Raw genomic sequence first — 26,435 nt, forward strand, 5'->3', positions numbered from 1 at the left:
TCACCAGCCGTCTGGACTACGGGAACTCCCTTTACGCCGGAACCACCGCCAAACTCCAGAAGAGACTCCAGCGGGTCCAGAACGCCTCATCACGACTCATCCTGGACATCCCCCGTCACAGCCACATCTCCGGACACCTGAGACACCTGCATTGGCTCCCGGTCAACAAGAGAATCACCTTCCGTCTCCTCACCCACGCACACAAAGCCCTACACAACCAAGGCCCAGGATACCTCAACAGCCGCCTCAACGTCTACGCTCCCAAACGCCAGCTTCGATCGACCGTCCATGCCCTCGCCACCGTCCCCCGCATCCGAAGAGCCACCACAGGGGGACGGTCCTTCTCCTACCTCGCCGCCAAGACATGGAACTCCCTCCCGACCCACCTCCGCCTGACCCAGGACCACCTCGCCTTCAGGAAACAACTCAAGACCACGCTGTTCGAGCGGTAGCAGACCCCCCTCCCCTAGCGCCTTGAGACCCTCTGGGTGAGTAGTGCGCTATATAAATGCCTTGATTGATTGATTGATTGATTGACGGTGCTCGCACCGTGCACGCAACAAATGTGCGCGAGCGTAATTCTGATTGGTGGTTAGATGTCAGTCAACATTCGAATCGGTTGAAATCAGGAAGTGTCGGACGCCATTTTGTGTGTGGCAGTGAAAAAGAAAGGTGGAGAACGTGAAAAGGGGGCAGGGTAGAGAGTTCCTGACCCCCTAGCCTTTGTCAGGGGGCCCCTGAAGGACCCTGAAAGGTGAAAAAAACATTTTTTTTTTCAAAAAATCGCGGGGTGCACGCACGGTGCGTGCACGGTGAAAAACTCTTAAAAAAACATTTTAAACTGTTTATAGGTTTATAGAAGATATTAACTATCCAAATAAAAAAAAAAAGAGCTGAGCCATTCCATATTACAGGATACAGTCAATCTATAAATATACATAGGTAGTTTATTGTAAAATAAATATATCAAAAATATATTAATACATACATAAATTAGCATTTAAAAAACCTTACAAATTCACTAAAAAAAACATAGGTTTCACACACGTTATAGATAGAAATTAGCATTTAAAAAACGTTGCAAATTCACTTAAAAAAGCATATGTTTCACACACGTTATAGTTAGGAATTACCATTTAAAAAACCTTGCAAATTCACTGAAAAAACCATAGGTTTCAGACATGTTATAGTTAGCTGGACATTTCACTCGTAAAAAACCATTGAAATTCCCCCGTTATAGTTAGTTCAGCTAAATATAACTCCCGCGACCGCAATCCACTGCTGATGACAGTCGGCGCCAGCAGAGCCTGACGCGTTTCGAGTTAAACACTCTTCCTCATAGGCTTCTCTGCGTATTGATGCTGCAAACACAAGACCACCAGCTTATTAGTCCCTTATTTATTTCATCAATCAAAAGCAGTTCAGAGTAAAGTACACTGGGACTGGTAGTCCTTCAATTAAACCCATGTGGGCTGCTTGCAGTAGGGAGTGCGCTCCGCTTTTGGGCACTTGTGGAACTTTATAATTACGGCCGACCCGGCCGGGGAGCGCACCGCTGCACACTGAAGCGGTTCCACTGCTGGTGGTGTAATCGGCATGACGGACCTACTTTGCAGAGAATTTGAACGGAGAAGTATTGTGCAAGCGCATTCGTAATCATGAATATTTGTATTGAAGAAACTGCAAGCAGCCCACATGGGTTTAATTGAAGGACTACCAGTCCCAGTGTACTTTACTCTGAACTGCTTTTGATTGATGAAATAAATAAGGGACTAATAAGCTGGTGGTCTTGTGTTTGCAGCATCAATACGCAGAGAAGCCTATGAGGAAGAGTGTTTAACTCGAAACGCGTCAGGCTCTGCTGGCGCCGACTGCAATTGTTTCTTCCCCTAACTGGAGAATGCAAGTAGGGAGTGCGCTCCGCTTTTGGGCACTTGTGGAACTTTATAATTATGGCCGACCCGGCCGGGGAGCGCACCGCTGCACACTGAAGCGGTTCCACTGCTGGTGGTGTAATCGGCATGACGGACCTACTTTGCAGAGAATTTGAACGGAGAAGTATTGTGCAAGCGCATTCGTAATCATGAATATTTGTATTGAAGAAACTGCAAGCAGCCCACATGGGTTTAATTGAAGGACTACCAGTCCCAGTGTACTTTACTCTGAACTGCTTTTGATTGATGAAATAAATAAGGGACTAATAAGCTGGTGGTCTTGTGTTTGCAGCATCAATACGCAGAGAAGCCTATGAGGAAGAGTGTTTAACTCGAAACGCGTCAGGCTCTGCTGGCGCCGACTGCAATTGTTTCTTCCCCTAACTGGAGAATGCAAGTAGGGAGTGCGCTCCGCTTTTGGGCACTTGTGGAACTTTATAATTACGGCCGACCCGGCCGGGGAGCGCACCGCTGCACACTGAAGCGGTTCCACTGCTGGTGGTGTAATCGGCATGACGGACCTACTTTGCAGAGAATTTGAACGGAGAAGTATTGTGCAAGCGCATTCGTAATCATGAATATTTGTATTGAAGAAACTGCAAGCAGCCCACATGGGTTTAATTGAAGGACTACCAGTCCCAGTGTACTTTACTCTGAACTGCTTTTGATTGATGAAATAAATAAGGGACTAATAAGCTGGTGGTCTTGTGTTTGCAGCATCAATACGCAGAGAAGCCTATGAGGAAGAGTGTTTAACTCGAAACGCGTCAGGCTCTGCTGGCGCCGACTGCAATTGTTTCTTCCCCTAACTGGAGAATGCAAGTAGGGAGTGCGCTCCGCTTTTGGGCACTTGTGGAACTTTATAATTATGGCCGACCCGGCCGGGGAGCGCACCGCTGCACACTGAAGCGGTTCCACTGCTGGTGGTGTAATCGGCATGACGGACCTACTTTGCAGAGAATTTGAACGGAGAAGTATTGTGCAAGCGCATTCGTAATCATGAATATTTGTATTGAAGAAACTGCAAGCAGCCCACATGGGTTTAATTGAAGGACTACCAGTCCCAGTGTACTTTACTCTGAACTGCTTTTGATTGATGAAATAAATAAGGGACTAATAAGCTGGTGGTCTTGTGTTTGCAGCATCAATACGCAGAGAAGCCTATGAGGAAGAGTGTTTAACTCGAAACGCGTCAGGCTCTGCTGGCGCCGACTGCAATTGTTTCTTCCCCTAACTGGAGAATGCAAGTAGGGAGTGCGCTCCGCTTTTGGGCACTTGTGGAACTTTATAATTACGGCCGACCCGGCCGGGGAGCGCACCGCTGCACACTGAAGCGGTTCCACTGCTGGTGGTGTAATCGGCATGACGGACCTACTTTGCAGAGAATTTGAACGGAGAAGTATTGTGCAAGCGCATTCGTAATCATGAATATTTGTATTGAAGAAACTGCAAGCAGCCCACATGGGTTTAATTGAAGGACTACCAGTCCCAGTGTACTTTACTCTGAACTGCTTTTGATTGATGAAATAAATAAGGGACTAATAAGCTGGTGGTCTTGTGTTTGCAGCATCAATACGCAGAGAAGCCTATGAGGAAGAGTGTTGAACTCGAAACGCGTCAGGCTCTGCTGGCGCCGACTGCAATTGTTTCTTCCCCTAACTGGAGAATGCAAGTAGGGAGTGCGCTCCGTTTTTGGGCACTTGTGGAACTTTATATATATATATATATATATATATATATATATATATATATATATATATATATATATATATATATATATATATATATATAAAGAATGGCAAAAAGGTATTGTTATGGCTATGGTGCTGAAGTGCACATTTTTTGGAGCGATGGTCACATGTCATCAGGGAAAATGTCAAAAGAACTATTGATGGACAGAATGCAGAACAATGTCATATATTCACCCCAGTACAGAGATCTGGACCTAAATCCATCGTTTTTTTGCTGGGTCCAGTTTGGACCCAGCCATATGCTAATCAGTCTTGACCCTGTGCCCAATGGGAACAGTCCAGCCCGAACTGCCAGGCCAGGTCCTCCCTGGAATGTAAACAAGCATCCTAGGACCGGTTTCGGGGTTTCACCCCTCTTCAGCCAAGATAGCTTGATTCCAGTGGCATGGAGAGCACGGGACTCACGTCTGAGCATACCCTTCCCACTCGGGGTGACAAATGCAAAAATAACTATTGATCGACAGAATGCAGAAAAATGTCATACATTCACCCCAGTACAGAGATCTGGGCCTAAATCCATTGTTTTTTTGCTCACCATGCCATTCCAGTTTGGACCCAGCCATATGCAAATCAGTATTGACCCTGTGCCCAATGGGAACAGTCCAGCCCGAACTGCCAGGCCAGGTCCTCCCTGGACTGGAAACAAGCATCCTAGGACCGGTTTCCGAAAATGCCGTCACCCACACTTCAGGAGAATCAGTGGCAGAAGTGGGTTGTCCATTGGCCCATGCTATAGTTGTGAGGGATGGCAGCAAAAAGTGAATACCAGCTAAAATCACTAATGCATAAAGTGACTGATCAAATATTCCCTTCATGTATATTCATGTATGCATTTTTATATTTATATATTTTTTTAATACATGTGGCTGATGGGAATGCTATCTCTAAAGTCACTCTCAATTCAACTGACAAAAATAATGACAATCCACCCCAATACAGTTAGGACTTCCACCAACACAGTGCCAATAGAACACGGACGGATAATATAGTTTTCGTGAGATCGAATGTTGTTTTAAAAATATATATATATCACTAACAATAAACATTTCTGCTGTCTTGCAAATCATTTGCTAAGCTGAGTACAAAGCAATGTAAGGTAGATGCTGGAAAATAAAGGTGGCCTAAGACATGCATTCTGCCTGACATTGTGTCTGTTCTGTGGGGGGTGCTCTTCAGGCTTACTCAGAGGAACGCACCTTCCAAAAGAGGGGCCTCACAAGGTTCGCCTTAGGTTGACAGGGTATGCCAGGACGTGGGTCCCTTGCTCTCTTTGCCACTGGATTCAAGTCAGCCTGGCTGATGAGGGCTGATAGCCCGAACCGGTCCCAGGATGCTTGTTTCTGGTCCAGTGTAGACATGGCTTGGCAGTTGGGGCTGGACTGTTTCCATGAGGCACAGGGTCAAGACTGATTTGCATATAGCTATGTCTGAAGTGGGGTGGCGAAGTGAGCTAAAGAACGATGATGGATTCAACCCAGATCTGTGACAGGGGGTGAGTGTCTGAAAAGTTTCAATGCTCTGTCCATCATCTCCTTGCGTTTGCTTTGTTCACCTTAATTTAGCAGGGTATGCCTAGACGTGGTTCCCTTGCTAACTTTGCCACTGGATTCAAGCTACCCTGGCTGATGAGGGCTGTTAGCCTGAAACCAGTCCCAGGATGCTTGTTTCTGGTCCAGTGAAGACATGGCTTTGCAGTTGTGGCTGGACTGTTCCCATTAGGCACAGGTCAAAACTGATTTGCATATAGCGGTGTCAGAACTGGGGTGGCGAAGTGAGCTAAAGAATGATGATGGATTCAACCCAGATCTATGACTGGGGGTGAGTGTCTGAAAAGTTTCAGAGCTCCGCCCATCATCTCCTTATGTTTACTTTTAAACTTAGGAATAGATTATGCATTTGTATGCCTACGTAAAGAGCATTTCCATCATCAAGTCTGGACAGGGCTAATGCTCTCACAAGTGTTTTCAAGGTATTCAGTGGTATATAACAACAAACTTTCATGATTATCTTTAGTTTGAGGAAGATAGTGGAGGTAAGATTGCTGATCTGGTGTTTAAATGTCAGATTATCGTTGAATACAATACCCAAGTTCTTCACTTTCTTGACTTGGACTGGAAGATCTCCCAAACCAGCTGGCCACCACCTATCCGATCAGAATGAGTGGTCCGTACTCAACAGGTGTACCTCCGTCTTTCCCCCATTCCACTTTAGGCATTACGAGCTCATCCACTTGTTCACCTGGGTCATACAATGGTTGATTTGGTCTGCTGTTTCCTCCACATTGCTTGAGATTGACACAACTAACTGGGTATTATCTGTGTAGGATACCACTGAGAAACCAAAGTGCCTGATTATTTTAGCCAAGGGGGTCACATAAAGGTTGAACAACATAGGGCTTAATGAAGAACCCTGTGGCATACCACAGGGGAGCATGAAAAGCTCACAGGAGAAATTGAACCCTGTTGCCCAGATGGGATTCAATTAGGACTCAATCAACTAATGGACTGAACACTAACTTTGGGCCCCCAGGTAGTGTTCTACTCACCGTAAAGTGCTCCAATGCCTCATCAGGGTTAGTAAGCAATATGTAAATGCAATTTAAACACTTTAATACAAGGCAATTGATTTTAGGGGTGAGTAGACAGAACCACCATTAGCTAACCGGCCTGGAAAAAAGCTTTGATGGGATGCACTAAATTTTCTGGCAGACACATACATAATGTGCCCCATAACTACTTCTGAAGACAGTTGAGTTTACTCACTGCACTCACTTGGTGAAATAGAAACTGATATGGATACAGTTCCCTGGGCCACATGTAGCTCCCAGTCCACCACTGAAAAAGAGACACAACCCAGGTCAGCACTTTGTTGAAGAAACCAGTTTCAGTAACAACACATTTTTGTAGGAGTTTTAAACTAGATGTATAAAGAAGTAAACTTGGGAAAGGCTTATATTTGCAAATTCTGCACAATGTAAAGAAATGAGCAATAAATGGGCAGTATACCTCACTTTCTCTGATTGACTGGCCAGGGACTGTCATAAAATACTTAATTTAATCATGAGGTTTCTAAAAAGATAGATCATGTTTTCTGGCACTCTATCACAGGAACATATCAATATGGAAGATGGACACTCACTTTTACCCTCAAGTGCAATATTTTTAGGGTGCAGGAGGTATAGGCTATCAATAGGTCTAAGTCCCGGCCAGTTTAAAATACGAACAAAAATCACGTATACATATAAACTAATTTCAGCACCTTTGTACAGATGAGCTTATCTGGGGAACATCATGCTTAGCGACGGGATAACTCAACAGTGGCAGAAAAAAATAACGTACCCATTTATTCAAATCACGCTCGCTGTGATAAATTAGGTTGTTGTTTGAGTGGGGTGCTAGCCTTGGTCAAGAAACAGCCACAATCGCTGTCAGTATCAACAACAAAACTCACTAAATTAACCTGTGCTTAACCCTCTTGTAGCTTAACACAAAAGCAGACATTTTTATCTTAAAGGTAATTTGTAAAGTATTTATGCAGCACAAAAACAGCTATAAAGTAAAAACACAAAACATAAGAAAATCCCACACCAATTAAAAAAAATAGAGTATATTTCAATGAATTATTTGACACCAAAATAACAAAACTACAATCATTAGAATCAGCATTATGAATATTTAAAGTTTCAAGAAAAACTAGTGAATAAAAGATTGAACCGCCAACCGTGTGGACAAAGTCAAAGTGGAAAAATATGGCTGACTGCGATGAAGAACGGGTCAGATACAAGAAGTGGCTTGGACCGCTTCACTGCTTACATTAGGACTTAGAATAAATGTAAGCAAAAATTGACTGAGAAGGGAGAAGTTCAGCAAGGCAAGGCTGTAGGAGGGGTCTGAGGAGGAGAAATATTCACCAGGGAGTTGCTGGACAAAGTTGTGGTGAAGATTTCCACATTCGTACTTAGTCTCTTATTTGGAACTTGAAAATCTCCAGCAGGACAAGGCTGTAGGCTGTAGCTCACAAGGGCTCCATGAGGATACCCCTTCAGTGAAGGACCACTGAACAGGGTTTGCTGCTCTGGAGAAGAACATAGCGGGAGCTGTCGCAGAGTCAGGCAGAACAGCAATGCACCTTGAGCAGATAGAAGAGCAGGTTGGTCCTCTCAGTTCTCAGAGCATATTTTAGCCAAAAGGTTTTCAAGTTCCCAAGTTTTGGATTTTGGGTACCTTGGCATATTTAACACCACTTCCAAGGGCTCAGGACTTGGTAGGTACCACTTGGAGGGATGAGACTCAATAATGACCGGTGCAGTGCAGATTCAAGATGTTGGAATCCTTTTCTGTACCTGAGACTCTGATCAGGAGGCCAGCTAACTGTCTGTTGTAGTCACTCTAGTAGTCCAAGTTAAAGAATTGTAACATAGTTCAAGCAGCAGGGCAGGCCCCTGAGGGTTCAATGCAGGCTGCAAGCAGCAAAGAAGTATTTCCAGGTACAACAAAACAGTCTTCTGAAGTACACAGCAGGCCACAGCAGCAGGCAGTCGTCTGAGAGTCCTTTCACAGGTCCATAAAGTGGTGTGATGGTCATATTGTTATACCTGGTACCTTCTTTAAAGTAGAAGTTTCAAGAGATCTTCCTTTGAAGTCTTTGGAATTCCCTGCCTTCCATGCCCTGGCTCCAGTCTGACTGCAGACACATGAATTGGTGTGAATTCCTTTGTGTGAAAGCAGGGTACATCCTGTTGATTTTCAAGAGGGGCTGTTCCCAGCTACACATCCACACCCTGCCAGTGATGGCTTATCCAGGTACACCTAACCCCTCTATTGTGTGGCTGTCTGGAAGTAATAAACAAGGTCCAGCTGCCATTACACCCTGTCATGTGACCCAGGAATAGGTTGCTGCACCAAATACGGCTGAAAATGCCATCTTTCTAAAAGTAAGCCTGAATCAAATATCTTGGTTAGTTGGCAGACTCAGTGGAATGTAAACTTCTCCGATTCATGCAGAGTTTCATTTACTTGCAGTTTCGTCGCCTGAGGCTCGCTCCATTGACTGTTGCACGCCCGCATTCCGTTAACTTCGATCGGAAGACAATCCATCACAGAAACAAGGTATGCCCTGTACCGTGATAAGCATTTCGGATCGCATCAGCTGATTAATACTTCCGCTCCCCTTCAAACTTAAACTTAAGTACTTCTCCTTTCCTACGGTATGGAGCGGCCCGCTCTCACTGGACTTTACTAGATGGTTTGAATCCTCCCTGCTAGTCGGATCCCCCAGTGCTGGTCCGAGGTCCCATTCACGTGTAAGGTAATGGCCGCTATAAGTTCCTTTGTCCCTCAGTCTTTCTAAGCTTTAGTAGACTCATGATTTTGCCCTCAGTCCTCCCAAGTAACGGAAGACCATCGATTTTGTTCTTTTCTCTACAGTGTATTACTTCTTGAAATACTGAAAGGGCACCTTTAAAGCACCTTTAAAGTTCAGTCACATTGAGTGGGCGTCTCGCGTGGTTTGCACTCTCACATTTTTCAGATTCATATCTATTTTCACCTTTCTTCTTTCTTCTTTTTTCAGTGTCATGGTCCTGAAGAGAACCCCACCATTCAAATAAAACGGGGCTCGAAACGCGTAGACCTTCTTTCCGTTTCTTCCAAACATTTGCATTTTCAGTCGGTTGGGGTGCATTGCTTTAATTTGCTATGAAATGATGATAAATTGAACAGTTTTCTTGTACACCCCCACAGCGGTACTATTTTTCAAAGTTTTCTTGTTTGGATATCCCTTTGGTCCTTTTGAATTTTAATTAATTGTAACCAATATCCCTTTGTGTTGACTTTGTTCCGTGTGTGTTCGTGTGAATGAGGAGTGGTGTATGATTGAGTGTTAAATTCGTCTTTCTGCCACATGGGCAGTCGAGTCTTAGTGTTCATTACATTGTCGTGAGTTTATTAACTGTCCTTTGTCAAAAGAATTTTTCATCCTTTGTGTATTATTTCGAATCATAATTGTGTGTCCAGATCAAAATATTTCCATAAAATAATTCATTTTGAATGATATTAAGAGATCAAGTCTGAATAAAACACTAATAATTAGTACAGACGTAGCTGTTCTATTTTTCTTCTACAGTCTATTAGCCATTGTTAAATAGCTATCAGCATTGGCATGCTCTCTAGTTTTACATCTTTCTAAAAGTGGCATGTTAAAAAATGTGAGTTAAAATCCGACTTTACCATTAAAGAGGACTTTAAATTACAATGTCTCAGACACCAAACATGTCCTACTTGCTTCTAATCAAAGGGTAGTTCTTCTTAAATGTAATAAGGTAACCTAATGTTATCCCATTGCAGGATTTAGAGTTTTTTCACTGTTTAGACATGCAAAACTTAAAAGCATATGTCCAAACTTTTAACTACAGAGCACCTTGTCCTAGAGGCTGCCTAGGGCCTACCTTGGGGGTGACTTATATTTAATAAAATGGAAGTTTATGGCTTGGCAAGGGGGTTATTTTGCCAATTCGAACTGCATTCAAGCTGCAATGGCATATGTGGACATGTTTAAAGGGGCTACTTAAGTGTGTGGACCAATAATTGCTTGAAGCTCTCTAATAGCGTTTAATATACCAGCCCTGGGTATATGGTATCCCACTGTGCTTGGGACCTATAAGTAAATTAAATATGCCAATTAAGTGTAAGCTAATTTTACCAAGATTTAGGGAGCAAGATAATGCACTTTAGCACTGATTAGCAGTGGAAAAGTGCACTGAGTCCTAAGGCCAACAAAAAAGAATTGTGCAAAAATAGGAGGGATGAAGGAAAAAATCTTGGGGTGCCCCTGAAGAGAGGGCCAAGTCCAACTCTCGCTTTAGGATGCTCCTTACTTGACAGTTTTCTCTCCTTCCCCTGCAGTTTAGTGAAGGGGGTAATGCCACTGGAATATTTTCTTAATTAGTTGTTGCACTCTTTTGGATACCGATTTCAACTCTACGACTATATAATGTTATGGACCTTATATCGAAGTGTTTGTAGCACATCAAAATGTGGTTAATGTTCTGTATGACATATTAAGTGAGCACTCTAAACACAAAACACCCCTCTTTTTTGTTGTCTCACCCTGCAAAATTCTAAATATTGACAGGACAAGGAAGTCCCCAATCATGATTAGATGGCTAGGGAACTGCAGTACATGCAGGAATATATGATATGTAGTGCTGTGCATGTCGAAGGCGTGTTTGTACGTGTTGGGATGTATTTTTCACCATTTTTGCATAGATATAACATTGTAAAAGACACAATTCAAAAATATTGTTCAGCTACTAAGATGTAAAAGTAATTTCCTTAAAAAGAATGTGAAAATACAACTGCTCTCCTAAAAAACGTAGGTCACTGAAAGATGCTCTTGCGAGAGGAAAGGCGGCAGAGAGCTCCCTGCACCAGTGTATTTATCAATATTCTCTTCAGAGCTGGAGAACGTTTAACACACGTTGCTCAGCTTGAAAATTATCGTAAATCTATCTACGGCAAATAAGGGATAGCTACTGTCCTCGGCAGATTCATTGTCACTGTCCTTGGTGCCTGATGTGGTTTTAGATCTGACGTTTATTGATAGCGTAAGCAGTTTTGATTATTTTCCCGAATTCTAGGTTAATAGATGTAGGTCATGTTGCTGTGCAGGTGCACAACATAGACACACAGAAGCATATATCTAGTGCCTATGTATTGGTGTTATTGTCAGTTCTTTATTTGAAAATGATATCAACAAATACCAGCTTCAAGAAATGAGTTAGAAGGGCTGCTCTATACCGTCTTTGGATTAACCCTAGTTGACCCAATGTACTTGTTAGAAATTGGTGCAGTATGCACCCATTTCTAACATGGTTGACCAAAAGCAATTGACAATCACTGTAAGTATCATATTTAATTGTGGTCTACAATTGATGGGACATGAAACATTTATTTTTATATTGCTGTCAGTCTTAGCACAGTAGGCCACAATCAGCCTCTAGTAATAAAATGAACTCGCCAGGGAAGGTGTATAAACACCAGGACTGCATTTACTATCCTAGTTAATGTATATCCGGATGTTAGCAGATATGGCTCTTATGAAAGTACGAAATGATCCCTTCCACCCAATGACACATCATACCAAAACAATGTCAACTGCTTTTGTATTAGGATCCAGGAAAGCAATAGGTTTATGTGAGGCTAAATTAGATTTCTCTCTCTTTTTGACAATTTGTATAACCCGCCACTCCGCAAGGCACTCTGCAAGGGCTTGTTCCTCCTGCTAAATAAACTTAAACCTCTCCTGCCGCCTAAGGACTTGGCACTGCCAGACCAGTGTCCTTTCCAACTTGGGCCATGGCAAGTCCAATCTCACTGGCATTCCCAGCTCCTCTTTAGCTCCTATGAAAGCCATGCTTCATTCAGTGGCCAGGCTGTTCTCTGTAACCAAACATATTATCACATCTACCTGTGTGCTACAAGTCCTACATTGGTTTATTATAGAATCTACAATACTATTCAAGCTCGTGTACATCATAGGATACCTCTATTATTTAAAAAATCTCAAGTGTCAATGAGAAACAGAGGATGCATCAATAAGCTAGAATTGAAAATTCAGATCATGAAAAGCAATCACACTGGGCCTGAATCACAAAGATAAACGTGGACTCTTGTGTAAGTTGCCTTTGTTGATATTCACTAACTACAAGTTCGTAGTAACTTTACAAATGTGGAGACTCAGCAGTCGGAGTGGAGAACTCCGCACATAAAAAGACAGACCTGTCCTGTAATGATGAGGTGTACATTAGGTAAACTTGCTAAATACAAATGTATGGATTATTGACATGGGATCCCTTGCGTTAGAGATATTTGTGCCCTCTCAGTAGTCTAGGTCAAGGCAACTGTGTTGGAAGGTGTGAGTTGAAGCCACATGTCACCAGGTGTCAGTTGCAATTTTTTAGGGCCTGACTTAAAGTATGGAGGACAGGTACTCCATCTCAAACCTAACAAATATTCCATCTGCCTTGTTAAAAGTGCCACAGCATGTAATGCATTTGTAATAAGGTGGACTGAATATCCAGTACAGCTGCGATGGAATAACACATCCACCAAACTCTAAATCATACTCTTACATACTCATTTTCTTTTTTCTTGAATTTAAATGAACCTGACAGAATAGAGGCAGCATAATGTGGGAGTGAAGAGAAAAAAAGTAGCAGCTTCATGTTTTATGTTGCTTTTTAAGGTTTGTTATTTAAACATAGTCGTGTGGATATTGGTCTAGTGCTTTGCAATTTACCCCGTGTTTTCCTCAGCGATACCCACTGCTTGAAGGACTTTGCTTATAAGGTGCTGCTTGGTGTCTTTGGCAGTGGGGGTTTCACCCATGGAATCCAGTGAAATGCTTTGTCTAGTGAGACATGGTGGGAGCACAACAATGGACAGGAACGAGGCCCTCAGTGATTGGCTGTAGCTGAGATTATGTCAAGCATTCCGTCCATCACCTTTCTGTTTCACCTCTTTCTTCATCCAAGAAAATTGAGTCCATGGCGAGAATGCCTCAGCAGCAGCCCTCGAAGTCTCAAAGAGCATAAAAAATTATCTTCTGCTAGATTTTACAGCTGTGGGCTCCTTTATAAAATAATGACAATATCCTCAAGAAAGAAGCTAGACATCTGTATTCCCAGTTAAACTCTTTAGATTCTAAAGCGTTTGTTGCATTTATGTTTATAGATGTATTCAAATAGTCAATTATCCATTTCAAGGGCTCTATGGGTAGATATGGGGAATAACTTGATTTGTTTAATGCCTATCATTTTTAACGTCTATGTCTGACTCACAAAGGAGAGGTTGAAAAATAAGAAATGGTAATTCCTTCCTTTTTGATTAGATTTGCAACTTTTTGGGACTCACAACAAGTACTACTGGTAATCTACATAATTCATAGATTTGTAGGATTACTGAAATGCAAACAGATTCATGAATGCGGAATTTTCACCAGATGGAAATTTCTGCATGAGTAAACCATGCAACTTTTTCTCAAAAGGAAAATATTTTTTCCTGTGGACAAATCTTTTGCCCTGTAGTTTTGTAACATATGCGGGTGTTCCATGTCCTTTCCCACCCTGGAAAGGCTTTTAGGTGTCAATTACGAGTAGTATAACTATGCGGGGGCGACTGCTCCAGCCGATTCCACACGATCAGGTGTTCATGCATCACGAAGTGCAAGGACAGCAGGCCAGGGAGTAGTTAGAAAAATAAAATGCAACTGACTTTGACCAATGTATAGCAATAAATGTGCGTGTAAAGTCAGCAATCTCAACCCTTACTATGAAGTGTCATGGAATTATACCTATAGGAAAAATATGCAGAAAATGGTGACTATTATAGCATGTTACCAGTGTTGATCTATTTCTCTCATTAATCCTTTCCATCTTCTTTCTTTCCATGCTTCTTTCGTTCCTTCTTTCCATCATCTTTCTTTTATTTGTATGTGTATTTTATTTTTTCTTTCCTCCTGTCTATTCTTCATACATTCCAACAGTCCTTTTTTCTAGCTATTTACCCTTCTTTATATTAGTTTATTCTTATGTTGCTTCTGGCATTCTTTCACACCTTCTATGTATCTTTCCTTTTTGTATTCCTCACATTCATTAATTCTTTTTTCTCTTCTTTCCTTCAGTCACCCTTCCGTTCATCACACAAATTTTTCTTTTTTCATTAAATTTGTCTGCTTTCCTTCTTTCTCTCCTTTCATCTTTCTTTTTTATGTCTTTGATCTTTCCTTTCTCTTTTCCACCCTACAATCTCTATTTCTTCCTTCCTTTTCTTCCACCTTTTGTTCCTTATTTTCTGTGTTCATTTGTACCCTTTTTCCAGCATGCTTCCTTTTTCCTTCCTTCAATATTTGCATTTCAATTGCTTTACTTTGCACTGTCTTATCCACTGACCTCTTTTTTCTTTGTCATTTTAATAGTTTGTCATTCTCGCTGTCACTGTTTTACACTGCCTATAGGTTTTCTTTTGGTCCCCATCTCACAGCGGTGTTATTATAGTTTTTTCTTGCTGAATTTATTAGTTTTAACTTCTGACCCAAAGTTAATTGTTAAGGGGGGCCATCAAACGATTTAATCTGCCTCAGTAGCACCCCACCTGCTTCAGCTGGTGAAGTGGGTGGTTGACTACACTTTTGACAGCCGGCCTGATTTTATTAAGTGCAGAAATGCGGGGGGGAGGAACCTCCCCAGACTCTATGTCAAGCAACTGCAGGCGCCGGAGCAGCCCGCTACCCACGCGACTCCTTCAGCCTAGCCCAGTGATACTCAAAGTACAGCCCGGGGACTGCATACGGCCCTACTGATATTTACATGCGGCCACAACAGCACTGACCTGCTGCTTACATTTCAAAACTAACTTAAAAAGATATTAAGTAAATGGGCAAGCATTTATTTAAAGGTTAATTGAAGTTAGATGCCGGAAGTAACTAGGGTGTCTTGCACTGTTTAACTTTAGGAAAACATACATTTTTAAAGACATCTTGCAGCAAAAGTCTGAAGTCTTGTTTTTTGAGGTCTTATTAGTGATAAAAAATAAAAAGGAGGGAAAGTGACATAAAACGATTGCCTAGGATCACACAATTTGGTTAAGTGAGGAAACTGAGATTAATCCTAGGTTTTCTGGATTCACATTGTGCAATTTAACCACCAGATGTATATGCTTCACTTCCACTACAGCCACCTTACCGCCAGCCCCCTCCCACCAAAACCCCTGACTGCCACCCTGCAGGCATCAATGCGTCCCTCTGTCACATTACAGACCAAACTTTTGGGCCCCTGGGGATGTTTGCGAGTACTCATGGCCTATCCCGACCAATGTCTGACCCACCTCATTGCAAGCCACATTGCCCTAACCGCTCCCATTTATCAACTGTTCAGGGCACTATATCTGAGGGGTGTGTGTGTTCATACACCTCTTTCAGTTATTCTTTCTCAGTAGACATGCATACCAATTTACCACTGGCAAATGAAGCATGAAGGGCAAGATTACGACTTGCAAAGTGCAGGGCAGTAGAAGTTATAAGGGCCGGAATCACTGATTTTGGACAGTATTGCACCTCCGGACCATTAAATGATGATTTGCAGTCCCTTCAGAAAAGGGTACATTCACCATCTAAGCAGTCTATTTAGTACTGGTGAAAATTGATTATCCTGATGACTTCATAACGGAAATTCCTCCACTCATGATATTGTGAATCAGGATGTAGACTTTATATTGCAAATTGTGTCTGCAAAAAAACAAAAAAATGGTAAATGGATCAAATGAGTATTGACTCACTGATAATGCAACTTGATGAGTAACAAGTTGTTCACACTGCCTGTTGTTCTTTATTTCACAGTCATACTTCATCCCTTCTGAAGAAAAGCCAGGTATGAATATTAAAAAAAGACATTGGTAAAGCCAATAGATCTGCTTTGGAAAGACGGTAAGATCATTATTTCTTCTTTATTATATGCTGCAAACGTGTACAAAAAATAAACATGATCAGGAGATAATGTTATCAGTTATAGTGCAAAAGAGCAAATGGATGCAGTGGGCTGACAAACTGATTCATTCTGTATGGTGTGGTAGGCCTATGCTAAATGTGAATGACAGCTACATAGAACAATTGAAAAATAGAGCCAAACACCATCTGAGTATGCATATATGTATGTAGATTTTTGTTAAAAAAATGTTCTAACATTAGGCTTGGGAGACAGCTAAAGCTGGCCCTAGGCCAGAATTAACAATGGTGGGATTTCTATGTCATTAATCCCACGTTTCAATCCCATGTTCATAGTCAATTTCCACTGCTTAACACTGTTAATATTACCAATTCATTGCTTTTTACCATAGCACTTGATTCCTCATATTAAGCCATTTCTTAGTGCAGGAGAAAACCGATGTTACTACTATCAATCTGATGGCACTCAGTGATCGACCCCAGAAGGGTAGACTACTAAATTGTCAGTGCAACATTTCATGGGTATGGCTACCAGGGCCCATATTGCAAAGGTGTCCTGGGGCTTAGGACACTTTGGTAGTGCAGAAGGGGCCGCAGGCACCTGTGCATCCGCCTCTGTAATACCCATAGCACTGGCGCACATAAAGGGCCAGCGCTATCATCAGAGGTTGTTCCCTCATTTGCATGGGGGCGTGTCAAATTAGGGAATCCTTTTAGGTCTGCACCATATTTTAGACATGGGCACAGAGGCAAAGAGGCTGTCAGGAGGTGCACTGACAGTGCCACCCCCCGATGGCAGCCTTCTGGAGGGGGAAAAGGGGCCCAATGGACCCCCAGACATCAAATTGAAGTTGGGTGCTGTCACTCACTGCACCTGCCTGCAAGGTGATCTCTAATTCCCCTTCAAAGTGTAGGCAGGTTCCCGCCCGCACGGTGAAACACAGAGTGGCTTCTAAGCATCCGCTCCATTTTCCATATGTATGCGCTATCCCCAAGGCAGCACAAGTTCACGGCTGCCCTGGGGGCAGCACATTTATCCTAATACTGCGCATTTCCCTTGTTTGTGCAGGGTGCACCTTTTAAAAGGTGCACCTGACGCAAACAAGGGAACTGTGCTGTATCTATGATATGGCCCCAGGTCTCAGAAATGTTCAGGACCAATCATTTAGATTTTAGAGCCATCTTGTATGCACAGTGGCGAGTTACACTTACTAGTGTCTGCATTTTGTCTGTGTCTATGCTTTCATGGTATTATTTGAAAATGAACACTAGCACCATCTGTATTGCTACTAAAAATATTCAGAATTTGGTAGATGCACTTGTTGCAGATAACAATATGTAACTCCAAGATTCAAGAGATACATTTTTCCTATAATTCAATCGTTTGTTGGAAAAAGAGATGTGAAGATTGAAGTGCAGAAACACATCTTATTTACCAAGACAGATTGGGCATTATTGGTGTAATTGTTCTCTATTATGAGAGAGAGACCTCTAAAAAGGAAATTACATATCAGATTGGAGGGAGTATGTACCATTTAACAGCACATGTAAATTAAATGACCTAAATTATTTTGAAGTAGGTAGGGTTTAAAGGGACAATTTAAAATGAATTCCTTTGGAAGCACAAAAACATTATCTCTGAACATAGAAAATAGTGGAATTCAGTCTAAGCAACATTTTAAAGTGTATTCACTCAGCTGCATATTTAGACATTGCTTAATTGAATCTAGCAATTGAAATATTTTAACTACAATATGAAGATTCAATGTAGTCACCAGTCCAGGAAACAAATCATAATGTGGTGATGTCTAAATGCAGGAATTTTAAAACATTCTGTGAACCGAAAAGTGATGCTTCTCTAGTGCGCACAAATATTGGATATTAGTACTACACCTTGAAAGTGAACAGAAGCACATTTTGGTTCATCCCAGTTCATTTTTTCTTTTAGAGGGATGGGAGGGTGTGAGGATCTGGTCTGCTCATCTGCCCTCTCTTCCACCTCCCTCGCACCTCAGCAACAGGAAAAAGTGGATATATTTGGACATGCTTTGGGAGGAGCTGGGGCGATATTATTTGCCTTAACCCGCCCCCTTTTAGTTCCACCCACCAGCTTTATCCATGAATGGTCATGGGAGGGGCTAAGGAACCCCTTTCAGATGCCTGGCATATCTGCATGATGTAATTCTAAATGTCACACGCATATCAATGAGGCAGCCCAAAAGTGAGCACTGGTCCCTATTTTTGGGAGTTTGCCAGTGCCCTGTAAAGATTGTGCACCAGCAAGCACCTCCCAGGACATCAACTACACAACAGAGATTTGTTCCTCACTTGGTGCAGAAAAAAAAAGTGAGGGGTGTGGCGGCATAAAAAAGTATGATGTTTATATAGTTAACGAAGTTGTTTTAGCATCAACTTTTGACGATATACATACTTGTCATAAGGGCAGGAAAGAGGTCAAATAATATAATCCATAAATGAAGGAAGGGGGCTCAAAGAAGGAACATGACTGTTGAAGCAACAGCACAGTAGCAAGTCTAATACAGCGCCAAGACACCCCAGGGTAAACAAGCGCATTAAAAATGTATTAACATAACATACTGACAGTTTATTTTTCAAGGTGCAGAATTTATAAAATGTCACACACATTTACATCCATCTGACAAAAGTCCAATTAAAAATAAACATATGCAAAGGCATTGGGTATTGCTCACATTTTAAAGCCCCTATTCATTGATTTGTGAGTTTGTGTTCTGTGGATGGGCGAGTGGAGCTGGCCTCTTACAGACAACGATGAAATCCAATTGGAATGTGGAATTTCGCACTCCGATATTTGATTAGTGTGCTTAAGTTTAATGGCAGTGGTGGGTGCCATATTGGTAAACCCTTCTGAGCACAAGGGTGAATTAATTGAGTAGAAAACAAGCGTTATTTCCCGTAGGAGAAACGTCCCCAAATGTGCACTCCTTAGGTAATTGTCAATAAAGTTTCAATGAAGGTTCATACAAATCTTGACGATATTTCCTTTTTTGTTTTTTATTGAGTTCATTCAATTTCATACTATTGTATTCATAGTATTTATACAATTCCACATTTATTTTGCCCAATGCATTTCGGGCTGAGCCCTTCTTCAGGGGACTTTAATTCTGAAAGTATAAGAATGATATGTCAAACCAATAATGACCACTATATGAATATGCAAACCAGAGTAAAATAAGAGTAAAACAAAGTGCATGAACAAACGTCTGAGTAAAAGCCTGGAGTTATCTATGTGAGTAACTGACGTTTCTTGTATTCAATAGTGTGTTTGTCAACGGTGTGAGCCGGTCGACATGTGCAAAACCTGAATCTACGGCGGTACAGCTGGCGTACCACAACGGTCCATATTGTCATCATCAACCGTTGATACATGCAACAATCACTTCACTATGATATCCGTGGGTAATATGAAAATGGATTAGAAGGTGCACCGAGTAAAAGGATATCAATGTAATAATTTCTTTTAGTTATTCGTGATGTGAATGGTGAATGGTGTAAAAAAATTGCGAGATGCTCAAATAAAAACGAGTGCGTGAGCGTCTTAAAAAAACATGTGCATAAACATTATGTTCGAGTCAAACTTGTGGCCATCTGACCTTAGTAAGTTTCATAAAGACCTCATTGAAATCATATCTTTCACGGATTCGAAAACAGTTCGACGTCAGGGGTCACCTGAGAATTGAGAAAAGGTTGTTACTACAGCCTCGAGTATACGAGGTGTAACCAAACTAACAGGACGGCGAAGTCGTGTGCTCGCTTACCTTCTAATCTTGATTAAACGTCGCCATAGGTGGCTGAGTGCGATGCGTGTGTATATCCTGTTAACTCAAACGTTTATTTAGAACAGTTAAGTTCCGATCATGTGATTTGGTCATGTGACTGCAAGTAGTGAAAAAATACTGAAAATAACGAACGAGCGGGTGAAAACAGACTGTGTATGTGTTGTATTACTAACGTGTACAAAGAAAATGGGTATTGTCACGAACCACTTTTTCAAGTGTTCAATCAAATGCATACTAGTGTATTGTATTACGAATACCAACTATAAAAAAGTGGCTGTCTATTTAACGATGTTTTGAAAGTTTTGACGTTTCGTTGTTGGCTGGTGTATTGTATTACGAATACCGGCTATAAAAATTGGCTGTCTATTCAACAATGTTTTGAAAGTTTGACGATACGTTGTTGGCCATTGTTTACAAGGCATGTCTGTCAGCAATGTAAAAATGATGACTACAATAAAAAAATATATATATTATAACATACAAGTATATACAGTTTGCGGCTGTATACAAAATTACACCTCTTAGGCATTAGTGTATGATATATTCTTACAATTCATAATCCTATGATTACAGTGATTATCAGTCTATAAGAAACACCCAAAGTCCAAATGTTCATTTAAACCCTTAGGTTGTAACGTTGATAGATAATTTATCCAGAAGGTTTCCCTCCTTAGTAGATGTTGTGAATTGGCTCTTCCAGGTAGTAATGGCACGTTTTCTAAAATACAGAAACGTAACTGAGTGGGGTTCTGATTGAACTGGTTGAAATGTGTTGCAATTGTCGATTTTGTATTCTTTAGTCCTATGTTACTTTTGTGTTCAATTACTCTAGTTTTTATTTTTCTTTGCATTTTGCCAACATACACCAGTCCACATGGACATTTCAGCATATAAATTAAATTGCTGCTGTCGCAAGTTCCCGTAACTCTGAGTTTTATGGGAGTTCCCCTTATTGGATGAGAAATTTAATTTCCTTTAATTATGGCGTTACAGTTCCCACAGTTATGGCATGGGAGGGTACCACGATATCGTGTAATCGGTGTTTCCACTGTTTCTTTGAGTAGTTCTTTAATATTCCTGGTACGTAAGTATGCAAATCTAGGGTTGGATGAAAAAATGCCTTCGAAGTCTTCTTCCAATGTGAGTAATGACCAATGTTTTAAAATAGATTTTTTTAATTCTGTGACTTCTGCTTGAAAATTTAGAAATAAACACAGACCTTTGTTCATCACTTTTAGGTTTAGATGTTAGTAATTGATTCCTTTCTAGTTTTTTTACTCTTTCCATGGCGTTGTTTAGTATGGGTTCAGGATATCCTCTCTGTTTGAATTTTTCAAGCGTGATTGATTTGTGTTGATTGTAAATTTCCTCTGTGGAAGCGATTCTTTTAATCCGTGAAAGATATGTTTTCAATGAAGTCTTTATGAAACTTACTAAGGTCTGATGGCCACAAGTTTGACTCGAACATAATGTTTAGGCACGCGTTTTTTTAAGACTCTCACGCACTCGTTTTTATTTGAGCACCTCGCAATGTTTTTTACACCATTCACATTACAAATAACTAAAATAAATTATTACATTGATATCCTTTTTACTCGGTGCACCTTCTAATCCATTTTCATTTTACCCACGGATATCACAGTGATTGTTGCATGTATCAACGGTTGATGATGACAATATGGACTGTTGTGGTTTGCCAGCTGTACCGCCATATATTCAGGTTTTGCACATGTCGAACGTCTCACACCGTTGACTAACACACTATTGAATACAAGAAACGTCAGTCACTCACATAGATAACTCCAGGCTTTTACTCGAACGTTTGTTCATGCACTTTGTTTTACTTTTGTTTTACTCTGGTTTGTATATTCATATAGTGGTCATTATTGGCTGGACATATCATTCTTATACTTTTAGAATTAAAGACCCCTGAAGAAGGGCTCAGCCCGAAATGCATTGGGCAAAATAAATGTGGAATTGTATAAATACTATGAATACAATAGTATGAAATTGAATGAACTCAATAAAAAACAAAAAAGAAAATATCGTCAAGATTTGTATGAATCTTCATTGAAACTTTATTGGCAACTACCTAAGGAGTGCACATTTGGGGACGTTTCTCCTACGGGAAATAACGCTTGTTTTGTACGCAATTAATTCACCTTTGTGCTCAGAAGGGTTTACCAATACGGCACCCACCACTGCACCCAGTACTGTGATTAAATTTAAGCACACTAATTAAATATCGGAGTGCAAAATTCCACATTCCAATTGGATTTCATCATTTACTCCTCCTGCGCAATCGTGGAATACACACCCACATAATCATCATGCAAATTGAAGAAATATCACATACAGCAGATCAACGAGCTGAAACTTTTCTATTACTGATGAAGATACGCACCGTATCTATTCTCTCATTGAGGACACTGAAAGTATAAGTACCAGCATGGGATCTACACAGTCAAACATCAAACAACTGCTATACATGTCCAAACGAATTATTAATCAACGTTTACATGCCAGCACCCTCATTAAATACCATAAGGCTCATTGTATTCCTCATGGACTAAGGATATCCCTCAAGTCAACACTTTGTAAAAACAATGCACGTTTTACTGAAAAGTGGTTTGCTATACTAAATAAATGCTCTTTGGATCTAATATTACTGATTATTGAAGAATCAGCTAAACTCATAGAGGATTTGAACAAAGAGGCAAACCAACTTAAACAGGAACTTAGTACAACCTTGAACAAAGAGGAATGGGACAACGTATTAAAAGACATTAACCAACAACTGGAGGACTACACTAAAGAAATCAATGATCGTAAAATCAGAAAATTCAAAAGAGATACAATGGATTACAGACTAGGAGAAGTTTACAGCTGGGCCGAGATATATGCACGGCGGAGGCAACAGAAACTAACTTCGGACAGATCATCTGAAGAATTGTCATCTGATGATTCACAGTACAGAAAACAAACACCTACAACTGCCACCAGTGAGAGAACGGGTAGTCCTTATCCTTCTACATCTGGTAACCAAAGATCACATACACTGACTACCACTTCTTCTTCTTTTTTAGAACAAGGCCAAGAACAACAAGAAGATCCAGGAGGAGCAGAAATAAAAAGAAAAGCAATCACAGACTCAGTTGCCAAGAATACGAGAAGCCAGAGACCTTAGTCATAAATATTTCCAAACAACAAATCACGGACTTTCAAACATAAACCTTACAGAAAGGAAACTTGTTTGTCCCCACATATATTCTAACATTCTTGAGACACAGACATGTGTGTAGAAGTCTCTACGATCCTTACGACTCAGAGACTTCTTCACAAATATTATAGAAAGAACAGATGAACCCAAACAAGACACCTTAATGGGGTTAAGAAACAAGAGCAAATATTTACCACCAGTCAGTCACAAAGTACTTGACGCTTTCAAAAAAGTTATTCTTAAAGACATGGATCAAATCTTCAAACAACCCAGATCTAAAACCACCAACATCACGCAAAAGGAGAGACAAGCATTAAAGCAACTAGCTTCAAATAAAGACATAACCATACGTCAAGCAGACAAAGGTGGAGCTCTCATAATCATGGACACTGATTTCTACACAAAGAATGTCAATGAACACGTCAACGATACTGAAATTTACATGAAACTGGACACAGATCCCACCAATGAATTTATAAAGATTCTAACACAAATTATCAATACTGCCATTAACCGTGGTACAATTGGTGGAAAAGAGAAGGAATATCTGATCAAAACCAATCCAGCTATTCCGTACATTTACATGATCCCGAAAATACATAAGCACGCCACCCAGCCACCATTCCGACTGATTGTTTCTACGATCAATTCAATACATGAACCTATAGGAAAATTCATTGATAGACATCTACAAACCATCGTTAAGAACATGTCAACGTACATGAAGGACACCACACATTTTTTAAATATTTTGGAAAGTCACAAAAAGTCTTTCACCAAAGAGATGATCATGAGTACGATAGATGTCAAATCATTATACACCTTAATTCCACATGATCTTGGATTAACAGCAGTGGAAAGCTTTTTGGTACAGAGTGACAAAGAAGAAGACCTCAAAATATTTTTGATGGAGTTACTTCATTTTACACTCTTTCACAGGTATTTTCAATGGAACAAGCAGTTTTTTGTACAATCATCCAGCACATCGATGGAAAATTGTGGCGCACCTAGCTATGCTAATATCTTCATGTACCGGTTTGAATTGGAGAACATACTACAGCAACCGGAATGGAATCAAAATCTGATTTTATATAAAAGATTCATTCATGACATCTTTATTTTGTGGAAAGGATCAGAAACTACATTGACTACCGCGATTCAAAATCTAAACAAGGTTAATGACAGATTTACGTTTACATCCACTATCAGTAAACATCAAATATCTTTTTTGGATGTATTAATCACAAATGACAACGGCAAATTACAAACAAGTATATTTACCAAGTCCACAGACAGAAACAATTTATTACATTAAAACAGCTTCCACCAACCATCATGAAAAAAGCACCTTCCATTCTCACAACTTTTACGGATTAAAAGAATCGCTTCCACAGAGGGAATTTACAATCAACACAAATCAATCACGCTTGAAAAATTCAAACAGACAGGATATCCTGAACCCATACTAAACAACGCCATGGAAAGAGTCCAAAAACTAGAAAGGAATCAATTACTAACATCTAAACCTAAAAGTGATGAACAAAGGTCCGTGTTTATTTCTAAATTTTCAAGCGGAAGTCACAGAATTAAAAAATCTATTTTAAAACATTGGTCATTACTCACATTGGAAGAAGACTTCAAAGGCATTTTTTCATCCAACCCTAGATTTGCATACTTACGTACCAGGAATATTAAAGAACTACTCAAAGAAACAGTGGAAACACCGATTACACGATATCGTGGTACCCTCCCATGCCATAACTGTGGGAACTGTAACGCCATAATTAAAAGAAATGAAATTTCTCATCCAATAAGGGGAACTCCCATAAAACTCAGAGTTACAGGAACTTGCGACAGCAGCAATTTAATTTATATGCTGAAATGTCCATGTACACTGGTGTATGTTGGCAAAATGCAAAGAAAAAGAAAAAATAGAGTAATTGAACACAAAAGTAACATACGACTAAAGAATACAAAATCGACAATTGCAACACATTTCAACCAGTTCAATCATAACCCCAATCAGTTACGTTTCTGTATTTTAGAAAACGTGCCATTACTACCTGGAAGAGACAATTCACAACATCTACTAAGGAGGGAAACCTTCTGGATAAATTATCTATCGACGTTACAACCAAAGGGTTTAAATGAACGTTTGGGTGTTTCTTATAGACTGATAATCACTGTAATCATAGGATTATGAATTGTAAGAATACATCATACACTAATGCCTAAGAGGTGTATTTTTGTATGCAGCCGCAAACTGTATATACTTGTATGTTATAATAATATTTTTTTTTATTGGAGTCATTTTTATCTTTATTTTTACTGGAGTCATCATTTTTACATTGCTGACAGACACACCTTGTAAACAATGGCCAACAACGTATCGTCAAACTTTCAAAACATTGTTGAATAGACAGCCATTTTTTATAGCTGGTATTCGTAATACAATACACCAGCCAACAACGAAACGTCAAAACTTTCAAAACATCGTTAAATAGACAGCCACTTTTTTTATAGTTGGTACTCGTAATACAATACACTAGTATGCATTTGATTGAACACTTGAATAAGTGGTTCGTGACAATACCCATTTTCTTTGTACACGTTAGTAATATAACGCATACACAGTCTGTTTTCACCCGCTCGTTCGTTATTTTCAGTATTTTTTCACTCCTTGCGGTCACATGACCGAATCACATGATCGGAACTTAACCGTTCTAAATAAACGTTCGAGTTAACAGGATATACACACGCATCGCACTCAGCCACCTCATGGCGACGTTTAATCAAGATTAGAAGGTAAGCGAGCAAACGACTTCGCCGTCCTGTTAGTTTGGTTACACCTCATATACTCGAGGCTGTAGTAACGACCTTTTCTCTATTCTCAGGCAACCCCTGACGCCGAACTGTTTTCGACTCCGTGAAAGATATCTTTTCAACAAGGTCTTTATGAAACTGACTAAGGTCAGATGGCCACAAGTTTGACTCGAACATAATGTTTATGCACACGTTTTTTTAAGACGCTCACGCACTCGTTTTTATTTGAGCAGCTCGCAATTTTTTTACACCATTCACCATTCACATCACGAATAACTAAAATAAATTATTACATTGATATCCTTTTTACTCGGTGCACCTTCTAATCCATGTTCATATTACCCACGGATATCACAGTGATTGTTGCATGTATCAACGGTTGATGATGACA

This window comes from Triturus cristatus, chromosome 1_2 (assembly GCF_964204655.1).
Source record: "Triturus cristatus chromosome 1_2, aTriCri1.1, whole genome shotgun sequence".
Classification (NCBI taxonomy): domain Eukaryota; kingdom Metazoa; phylum Chordata; class Amphibia; order Caudata; family Salamandridae; genus Triturus; species Triturus cristatus.